This window comes from Lagopus muta, chromosome 1 (genome assembly GCF_023343835.1).
Source record: "Lagopus muta isolate bLagMut1 chromosome 1, bLagMut1 primary, whole genome shotgun sequence".
In the NCBI taxonomy this organism is placed as follows: Eukaryota; Metazoa; Chordata; class Aves; order Galliformes; family Phasianidae; genus Lagopus; species Lagopus muta.
In genome coordinates, this window is record NC_064433.1 from 164,891,699 (window position 1) to 164,902,926 (window position 11,228).

Sequence of the window (11,228 nt, forward strand, 5' to 3'; positions counted from 1 at the left end):
GGCAAGTATTTCCAATCACAGGATATTCTGTGATTTTCAGTGTTATTTTAGTGAGTAAAATATTTTACATCTTGCACTCGCTGTCCTCATTTTGGTTAAAATCCTGATGTAAATGGCTGAGAATTTAAAAGCAAATTCTTGGTAGGAAACATGCACCCATTTGCCTGGCTTAGGAGCATTGCTGAGTAATGTTGATATCAGTTTCAGTCACACAGTCAATGGTTCTTCTGCATTTCTTTAGTGACAACCCTCAGATGCTCAGTGGTTCAGAAAGGGGCTGTGACCCAGCCCAAGTCTGTGCATTGCTGAGTAATGCATTTGTGATTAACAACAACTTTTTAGTAGTACGTGATACTTCTATGACACACGCTCAAAGTGACAATTTCCCAGCATCTTTAATGGGATATAAGTCCTGCTACTCACGGATGGCCTTAAACTTGCCAATCGTCTGCTTAGCTGCAAAGCTGAGACTTCACATACCAAGTGTTATTTTCTTTGTTACTCAGCTCTTGATGTGTGCTGTTTAGCTGGGCTCATGTGGGATTTCATGTAGCTTTGTTTGCCAGCCCAAACATTCTCATTCAGTTTGTTTCACAATGCATCAAGTAAAAAGAGTTAATGAAAACCTTATTTTAGATTAGTTACACAGAAGAACAGTAGCATTGATCTTGGGATTGCCCGCAAGGGACCTTTTTGCAACCTTCATCAAGCCTTGAATTACACACGTGACTTGAACTCTGGAACAGTTTTGCTTTCCTCTGAGTATTGCTGCGTGCTTGAGTAGGGGAACCTGGGACAGACATGAGTTCAAACAGGTCTGAACTATCGGCTGAAACCCTATTTCTGGAAACCTTTTTGTTGCTCCATCTACTTTGGAAATCAGCAAGTGAAGCTATTCAGTGAATTTAGGAAAAGGTGAAAAGGTGTCCAAGGTTCTCCTTTTTAGTTAATACCCATGCGCTGCTGCAGCAGATAACTTACAATCTTCTATTGAAACTACATCTTGTTGGCTGACAGGAACGATGGTGGAACCATTTCAAAATCAACTGTTCAGAAGAAGAAACCATGGTGAAGGAAGTCCAGAAGGAGGCACCCAATGCTACCATATTACTCAACTGGGAACAGTAAGCAGAGGGCACCAAGATATAGAGAGGACATACAAATACAGCTGTTATGTTTTCTGCAGCCAAAGTTGCATTGGCACAGTGGTCTCTGCACAGCAGTGTATGGCAGTGACATCACTAGTCAACTTTTTGACTAGAGCTCTTCGAACAGATCCAGCTCTTTTACCTCCACTGTCTTTATCATGTCTGTGAATGTCAGAAAATATATTCTCATCCCTCTTGAAAGACAAACAGAAAACTGGATCCTGACCTTGTCTAATTTCCTCGCTGGTTGCGTGATCGACATACGTCAGTCAACTTCTGACCATCACACTGTTTAATTGCTGCAAAAAAGCAACCATTCCCTTCCCAAAGCAGCACAGAGTTCCATTTCACCTGGATGCACACGTCCCTGTTTTGCTTCAAAATTTTTAACTGCACAGACCACAAAAAACAACAACAAACACAAAGAAAGGCTGTAATTCCAATGTTATTCCTACTCTTGACTGTAAATGTTAAAAACAATAGAAACCTCAGCCTCCACTCTGAAACCCCTTCAAAGAGGAAAAAGTGAAGTTCTCATAAACAGTAACACATTTTATCTCAGAGCTGCTCCAATTCCCCATACTAACCTTTGTTTTAAGAGCATCCACAGCTATAAACTAAAGGGTTTGCTATAGACTTAAAGTTCACTCAAAACACTATGTGTGAACAGAACGTGAGATCTTTTGCCTTCTTTCTAATAAGATGAACCACTTTGCAAGCTCTGCAGTTCCAGATCTTCTATGCTTTTTGTGAAGTGGGAAGAATGGGTCAGCAGGGGACGTTTCTTCATTTGTACCTCAAGGAAGGCTGCCTTCCCTTTCTCACTCACTGGGTATGTCTGCACTAGGACAATAAGGATCCATTTCATACACTAAAAGTTCAAATCCAGCCCTGAAAGTAAACTTTGAATGAGAAGAAGTTCTGTGGCCTCAAGTCATGGTCAAATGTGCATTCTGCAGATGTCACTTTCATTTGCAGTTTGCACAGGTGAGGCAAAGATGTTATAGGATTGCAAATGAAATGGCAGGTAACTTCCATAGTTCTCTGCTGGAACATTAGACACTTTACCCATCTTGTCCTGAGGACAAATAGAAAGTCTGGTTTTAAAGTCAAGAACATGTAAGGATAGGAAATTCATTTCAGAAATCTGCTTTTGAGACACCATCTGGCTTCCTTTTCTATCAGTATGTTTCATTGCAAAGCAGGCTTCTACTGTCCTCCCATAAAGCCATTCCTGCCTAGCAATTATTAGATAAATCAGCTTTGGACTGGTGGCACGATGTTAACCATTGGTCTTCTGAAGACAACGATGTACATTCTGCTCAAATAAGATTTTAGTTTTGTTGTCCCTATCAAACTAAGTGACAAATTCCATAGGAGTGATAGTCAGAATGGAGGGGCGGGGGTCAGAAATGGGATTCTGAATTAAGTTCTGACTGTCCAGCAAATCTTTGCTTTCCACAAGCAATGTATCTCCTCACTGAGTCATTAAGGACGAGGAAAGTCTTCTGTCAGTGTTCTCATGCTTTATCAACTAGTGAACTGCACAGGCAGAGCTGTGGGTTTTTCTTGCATGAGGGCTCCTCTGCCACTGAAGTGTGCGATTAGAGTGGCTTATTTCTGGGTTAGAGCTGGCAGCAGGACAAGTTAGGAAGGTTCTTTTTCTAAAAGACTCAGACTCTGTGGACAGAACCAACTTAGGAAACTCAGAGACCTTTGTTCATGCAATACCCCAACTGCTTACAATGATTTGTACTACGACTTTTATTATTATTATTTTTTTAATCTCCTTTTCTTCCCTGCTTCCTCTTTTGCTTTATGAGAAGCTTCTGGGATGTTCTGGGATTTGTCTTTTTTTTTTTTTTTTTTTTTTTTTTTTTTTTTGAGTGCCAGATTCTAACAAAATCCCTCCAGTCTCTATCTTTAATCCAATTTTATGGCTCTCTGTAGCTGCTCTCCCATTCCTCTCACAAGCATAGCGTGTCTCCCCCTGTGAAATGCAAGTCAGCTTCTAACGTCAGCAGCCAGATCTGCAGAGTGTACAAGTTTTCCGGCCTCCTCCCCAGACAGAAACAAACTAATCAGCTGTATTCAGTTAGGAGCAGTGATGAAAACAGAAATACACCTGAGGGTTAATTTATAAATATAGCAACTCTCATATGGGAATTGGGTTGTTGTTTTTTGTTTCGTTTTCACAGAATCACAGAACGGCCAGGGTTGGAAGGGACCCCAAAGATCATGAATCTCCAACCCCCCTGCCACATGCAGGGCCACCAACCTCCATGTTTAATGGTAAACCAGGCTGCCCAGGACCCCATCCAACCCGGCCTTGAACACCTCCAAGGATGGGGCATCCACAACCTCTCTGAGCAGCCTGTTCCAGCACCTCACCACTCTCTGGGTGAAGAACTTTCCCCTGATGTCCGACCTAAATCTCCCCTCCCTCAATTTAAAACCATTTCCCCTCATCCTACACGTATCAACCCTTTCAAAGAGCTGATTCCCCTCCCCTCTGCAGGCTCCCTTTAGGTATTGAAAGGCTGTAATGAGGTCACCCCGAAGCCTTCTTTCCTCCAGGCTGAACAAGCCCAGCTCCCTCAGCCTGTCCTCATAGGGGAGGTGCTCCAGTTCCCTGATCATCCTAATGGCCCTCCTCTGAACCCTCTCCAATAGCTCCCTGTCTTTTTCGTACTGCGGGCTCCACACCTGGACACAGTACTCCAGATGGGGCCTCACAAGAGCAGAGTAGAGTGGGACAATCACCTCCCTGTCCCTGCTGGCCACCCCTCTTTTGATGGACCCCAGGATACCATTTGCCCTCCAAGCCACAAGAGCACACTGTTGGCTCATATTAAGTTTTTCATCGATCAGGACCCCCAGGTCCTTCTCCACAGGACTGCTTTCAAGGACCACTCCATCCAGCCTGTATGGATGCCTGGGATTCCTCCGGCCCAAGTGCAAAACTTCGCACTTTGCCGTGTTGAACCTCATCAGGTTCACCCAGACCCACCTTTCTAGCCTCTCAAGGTCCCTCTGAATAGCGTCCCTTCCTTCAACCGTGTCAACCGCACTGCTCAGCTTGGTGTCATCAGCTAACTTGCTGAGGGTGCACTCGATTCCTACATCGATGTCATTGATAAAGATGTTAAAGAGCACCAGACCCCTGGGGGATGCTGTTCATTACCGGCCTCTACCTGGACATAGAGCCATTGATGACTACCCTCTGTCTGCGGCCTTTCAACCAGTTTCTTATCCATCGAGTGGTCCACCCATCAAATCCACATCCCTCCAATTTGAAGATGAGGATGTGGTGGGGGACCATGTCAAAGGCCTTGCTCAGGTCCAGGTAAATGACATCGGTCACCTTTCCCTTATCCACCGATGCCGTCACTCCATCATAGAAGGCCACCAGATTGGTCAAGCATGACCTTCCTCTGATGAAGCCGTGCTGACTGTCACGGATGACATGCCCATCCCTCATGTGGTCGAGCATGTCATCCAGGATGATCTGTTCCATGATCTTCCCAGGCACAGAGGTGAGACTCACCAGCCTGTAGTTCCCGGGGTCCTCCTTGCTCCCTTTCTTATAAATGGGAGCGACGTGACCCTTCCTCCAGTCATATGGGACCTCACCTGACAGCCACCACTTTTCAAAAATGATGGAGAGCGGCTCGGCAACCACCGCAGCCAGCTCCTTCAGAACCCTGGGATGCACGCCATCTGGCCCCATGGACATTCTGCGTGCATTGGTATAACGGCACTTCATCTGGGCTTTCTGTCTTACCTTCTTTATAGAGGATCTAGGCTTCCCTAGAACAGTAGCATCCCCAACTCCCCCCTGCCCCAGTCCATCACTTTGTACCTCACCGTCATCGCCTATCAAGTTTGGTACGAGCCCTCAAACGACCCTCTCAACCCCAGCAGCTCTGGTTTTGTCCCCTTCCCCCTTCATACCTAGTTTAAAGACCTGCTAATGAGTCCTGCTAGTTCCTCAGCTAAGATCTTTCTCCCTCTCAGAGACAGGCTACATCCATCTGCTGCCATCATACCAGGCGCCAAGTAAGTTGCACCATGGTCAAAAAAAACAAAATTCCTGCATTTGCACCAGCTTTTAAGCCATTTATTTATGAGGTGGGTTTTTTGGTAGCACCCAGCACCTTGCCCTGCCACTGAAGGTATGGAGGAAAACACCACCTGCACGCCTGCTCCCTCGATTACCCGCCCCAGTCCCCTGAAGTCTTTCTTGATAGCCCTGAGACTTTCCCCAGCAACTTCATCACTGCCAGCCTGGACTATCAATAGCTGGTAATAATCAGAAGGGCGAATCAGACCAGGAAGTCTCCTAGAAATGTCCCTGACCTGTGCCCCAGGAAGGCAGCACACCTCCCTACGGGCAGGGTCAGGGCGACATATAGGGCCTTCGGTTCCTCTCAGCAGGGAGTCGCCTATGACAACCACCACCTTTCTGTCCTTCCGGGTGGAAGCAGTCTTGAGGCACGGGGTTGACCGCTGTACCCAAGGCAACCTCACGGGTTGACCTCCCTCCACATCCCCACGCTTCTCTCCCTCGGATTCCAGGGCCTCAAACCTATTATGCAGAGGCACCTGCGGGGCCGAGGACGGTCAGGATGGGGGACACCTGCTTCATTGAACCGGTACCTGTTTCCTACTCCTCCCCCTTTCTCAAATTGCTCAAAGGTGGAGGAGAGGACAGGAGGCTCACTGCAACACCATCAGCCTGCTGTTTCCCCTCTCTCACCTGTTTATGAGGCTGCGGGGGGTGAGATGCTCCATGCGGTGCCTCAGCTTCGCTCCCAGATCTTGGAGCCGATAGGGTCTGGCACCACCAGTCAATCTCCTTCTCACACTCCTTTATGGTCCCCAGCCTCTCTACTTCCTCCTTTAGGTCGACCACCAGGCTGAGTAAGTCCTGTAATTGGTCACATCTTATACAAGTACCACCACCATCGTCTGGTGCTTCAAAGGCCAGGCTCTGGCACTCGTGACAGCCAGTGACCTGCATACTAGCATCTCGTGCTGGGGCCTCAGTCTGAGTCTCCACGTTCTTCTTGGCTGCAGTCTTTTTTCTGCATGAGCATGGGACTGCCTTTTGGGTCTCCATAATCATAGAATCATAGAATCATAGAATCATAGAATCATAGAATCATAGAATCATAGAATCATAGAATCATAGAATCATAGAATCACAAGGTTGGAAACGACCTATAAGATCATCCAGTCCAACCGTCTCCTCATCACCATTGCCACCACTAGCACTAAACCATATCACACAGCACGTCATCCAGACACCTCTTGAACACTGCCAGGGACGGCGACTCCACCACCTCTCTGGGCAGCCATTCCAGTGCCTGACCACTCTCTGAGAGAAAAAGTTCTTCCTTATGTCCAACCTAAACCTCCTCTGAAATTTTTGTGGCATTAGCTTTCCTCCGGGGTGTAGCCATCGCAGACCAGCAGGTATAAACACTACTAAATAGCCTTAATGAGGCGCGCCTTATCAGCCCCACCCTGCTGCCGGCAGTGCTGGCCCAGTTGCCGGGTCCTTTACAGGAGCCCCCACACTTATCACTCACCCGAGGGCGATAACAGCCGTCCTTGATGGGGAGTCCCGTGTAGGAGTGGCTTATTGTTTCTCCTCCATAAATCAGCCCCAGTGTTTCTCACACCTTCTTCCCTGGGCAGCGGCCGGCCGCTGCCCCTCCCTGAAGCGATTTCTAGGCAAGAGGTGGTGGGTGCAGAGCCGTTGCCCTGGCGACGCTCCCGCCGCGTCGGCCGTTCTCGCGAGAGCTGCCCGGCCGAGAGCTGCCTGGCTGCTCTGTTCTGCGCTGTTGTCTCTCGGGGATCCCTGAGCGAGGGAACCGACCGAAGCCCCCTGTACCTCACGGTCAGTCGCTGCGCTTCAGGCTGGAGCAGCTCTGAAGCAGCGATCCTCGGCGATCAAGTTTTGTTTTGTTTTGTTTTGGAGGGGAAGGTTTTAGAAAAAAGAAAACTTACCTAGATAAGAGTATAATGTTATTCTATAGAGCTATTTCAAAGTAACTACTTGAGAATTAATCTCTTCTTGGTCTTAGAGACCTGGAGTAATTGTAGTCCTTTAAATTCATAGCCTCCCTTCTTCCAAATTAACCAGTCTTTGCAGACAAGCCTTTGGCTAACTTATTCTAGAACTCTTCAATAGACAAACCTGCATAGACGTCAATGCCCAAGGGCCTAACTCAGCCAGTTTTGCACATTAAAGCCATTATGTCTTGTCTGCCTCAGACTTTTAAAATGTATCAGCTAATATGTGCTAATGACACACATTTAAACCCTAGTCTAGACAAAGCCTTTGCGATTGCCCTCTGAATGCTTGATGCGATCAGCTAACATCCTGACAGCAGATCTGATTACCCCATTTTAATCACGTAAGTCTATAAACATCGTGGAATTAACCAGTCTTTCCCCTTGATAAAGAGCAAATGCTGAAGGCCATGCATGGGAGCTAAGCCCCAAAATGCCCTCATGGGGTGGGACCTTTGCCCTTGTGCTTGCAAGCCAATCAAGAGGGATTGAAAAGTCATGCTTGGCATGCCAAAAAGCACAAACACAGGGGAATCTGTTAGACCAGGAGGATGAACAAGATGACCTAACAGTGGTTTACTTGTCCTACTGCTTTTTTAGCTAAGAGTCTGACCAGAACAGGAGGTGGGGAGGTGAGCAGGAGGAGAGACATGACTTCATGTCTTTGTACAGCATCGATCAGATTAACACGCCTAACAGCTTTCCTGGGCACGCTGTGAAACAGGTGTTGACAAATTGGAAAGGATATTTAAAAAAAAGAAGAGGAAGAAAAGAAAAAAAAAAAAAAGGATACAGAATGATTTGCAGAACGGAAGAGAAATACTTTATTGCAAAACACTTAAAAGCTCAATCTGTTTATAGGAAAGAATACTGAGAAGCAAGAAGTCTGAAATATATAAATATATTCACAGGAAGAAAATATGCAGTACTAAAGGATTATTAAGTCTTAAAGAGAAAAGCAAAACTGGCTAGAAGAAGCCAGGAAAAATCAAGGTTTGACAACACTGATCTCTTCTAACAAACTACCAAACAAAAATACATTATTCCCATCACCAGATAAGCTTGGTTATGGCTGGGTGTTTATATGGGCGATGTGTTTTAATCCACCTTTTTGAATCACTACAGAAGTAACTGTAACTTGGCTATGAGACAAGTAGTCCAAGTGGATTATTTCTTTTGGGCTTCTATATAATGTCTGCAAAGGCATATGAATTGGCATGAAGTACTCACCAGCCGGAAGCCTGAGCAATTGATTATAATATTGCTATGGTAGGGTTGCAGAAGCGCTCTCTGCTGTGCTTAAAGGAATATATATTTTTTTCCTTTTGCTATCCCCTAGACATCTCCCTGTTGAGAAGCAGTACACATTGGAGCCAGCCCATTGATTCTGAGCAGCCATGCTGTTTATTACTCAATGTGAGGCAGAACTCTTAATCAAAGTTACTCCCGAGCATACCCATTTGATTTTGTTTACAAATTAGGGTTTCCACGCATTCAACGTAATGAGTTTATGTAGTTAAAAATCTTGTAAACATAATTTCTTGATTTGGCTGCTTTTTCACTTAACTTACTTGTTTTAGAAACACTCAATTTAAACTCGGAAGTCAGTCCAAGCAGTCACGTCAGCTGTGCTCTGAGAGAGTCTGTAAGAGCAAACAGTGTCCTGCAGATCTTATCCTGCTTTATTGGCAGTTAATGCCAATAAATGTAGGAAGATGTCTTTTTTTTTTTCTTTCCCCTGAGCATCTCGGCAGTTGCTGCCAGAGGAGACTACAGATTTACTGCATGGAACAGAACCAGGAGGAATTTACTGCAGTTTCTGTGCTCTTTTTGAGGGAAAGGCCAGAGTAAAACAGCTGCAGATCTTGTCAGGGGAGCCACAGTGACAAGCCAAAGAGGGCAAGAAAAGTTGTACGTACTGTCTCACAGGATAAAGATGATAAAAGCCTCACACTTCAAATGCTGAGCTCTGAGATGCATTTGTTAAGGTCCTACATCAAGGCAACGGGCAGAATATGATGCAGAGTAGACATCAGTCCCATATCAGACCTGGCTACTACTGGAGGCACAAAAAAAAATCTATCTCCCAAATCAATCACATCCTTTCCCCCTTCTTGTCCCCAGACCTCCCCCTCTTCAACTCAGAGCAGAAAATTTTTGTCATATTGACATTGATTGTGAAAACAATTCTGATTTTAAATAACGCAATGCTTGCAAGACCAGAATTTTGACTTAAACAAACCACCCAGAATGTTTTAATAATATCTTTTTAAATTATAGAATCAATAGTCTTCTCTGTACATGATGTGCAATTGAATGTAGTTACATGTTGCTTAATACCAGATTTTCTCTAAATCCCAGTATTGCTGTTCCTTAAATGAATATCTTAGTCTGATAGTTACGAACATGCAAGTTTTGCCTATACGTACAATTAAAAATTAGACCTCATTATGTGCAATAGCACAAGGTGATATTTAAAATTTTTATTAATGATGATAATGAAGTTTTCATAAAAAAGCATATCTTTTGTAAAAATAAAATGCAGTTTATCAGAGAGAGTACATACATCTTCCTAAATGTGCAGGGTGAAATGAACATTAGTCTATGAAGTTTTGCACCTCTTGTCTCTCCTAATCCTTCACGTGAGAATCAAACACAGTGCAGCAAGAGACTGGCTCCTAAAATGTTCAAAGTGAATTCTGTGATCACTCTAAGATGATTCAAATTGAAAGATGAGCTAAAAAGCTCTTAGTGAACTGGTCTTCAGGTTAACTGAGCTCACAGCTCTTGGCAAAATACCCGAGGAATGTTTGCTTGATGGGAAACCAAATCTGCTTCCATCCTCTCAGTTTTAGAAGAGAGGATGCTGCTGTGACCTTAGACCATAGCTTGCAGTTTCATGCCAGGCCATTGCATAATCTTACCTATTGACTTCCTGCTTAGCCTGATGGTGTGCTGTCTTTGGCCTCACCTTTTCTTGTGTTCCTTCCAACTACAATTGTGATGTTCCCACCAGCTGTAAATGATGCTTAGTCTTTGACAAATGTGTGGCCTCCTTCAGACTGACACAAGAGAAACCTGCTTCAGGTCAGTCTTGCACTACTTCATTTCACTGATTACTACTCAGCCACTTCAACATCTTTCTCTTTCTGGGAGAGAGCACATTGCCTTCTATGGCAGCTGATAACGAGTCTGATCCTGTCATCATTATCAAGTGGCCTAGAGACTGGGTAGTCTGCTTTTCCATCATACTGATTATTCTAGCATAAGTAAATGGTATTAACTTCATGCTGCTCTCACAGAATCACAGAATGGCTGAGGTTGGAAGGGAAGCCACCTGCTCCATCCCCTGCCCCAGCAGGGACACCCAGAGCAGGGTGCCCAAGGCCACATCCAGATGGCTCTGGGAGATCCCCAAGGAGGAGACCCCACAGCCTCTGTGCAGCCTGTGCCAGTGCTTCATCACTGCACAGCACAGAAGGGCTCCTGGTGTTCAGAGGGAGCCTCCTGTGCTCCAGTTTGTGCCCATGGCCTCTGGTCCCAGCACTGGGTATCACTGACAGAGCCTGGCTCTGTCTGCATTGCATCCTCCCTTCAGGTGTTTATATTCATCAATGAGATTCCTCATCAAGAGAATGAGGTAAGATATCTCTTGTAAAAATTTCTCAGTTTTCACAAGTTGTTTTGCTGCAATGCCCAACAATGCTAAGAAGAGTATGTCACTTATAGCTCCAGGGTTTTAGAGCCATCATCCAGTGATGCGCTTCATATGGAGTGAATCATTCTGGGCTGTGATGGCATCATATTCACTGACATTACTACTCAGATTAGCAAGCTAAGAGGTGCATTGCTAGAAATTAACACTGGCTTCCAGAACATCATTGTCTTCTCTGTGTATCAGTAATGTATCTGCAGAAGCAATCTTTCAGAAGTTAGTTTCTTCGTATTTATCCCATCATATTGTTTTCCAAATGTCCATGTAGAACCCCTAAGAGTCAT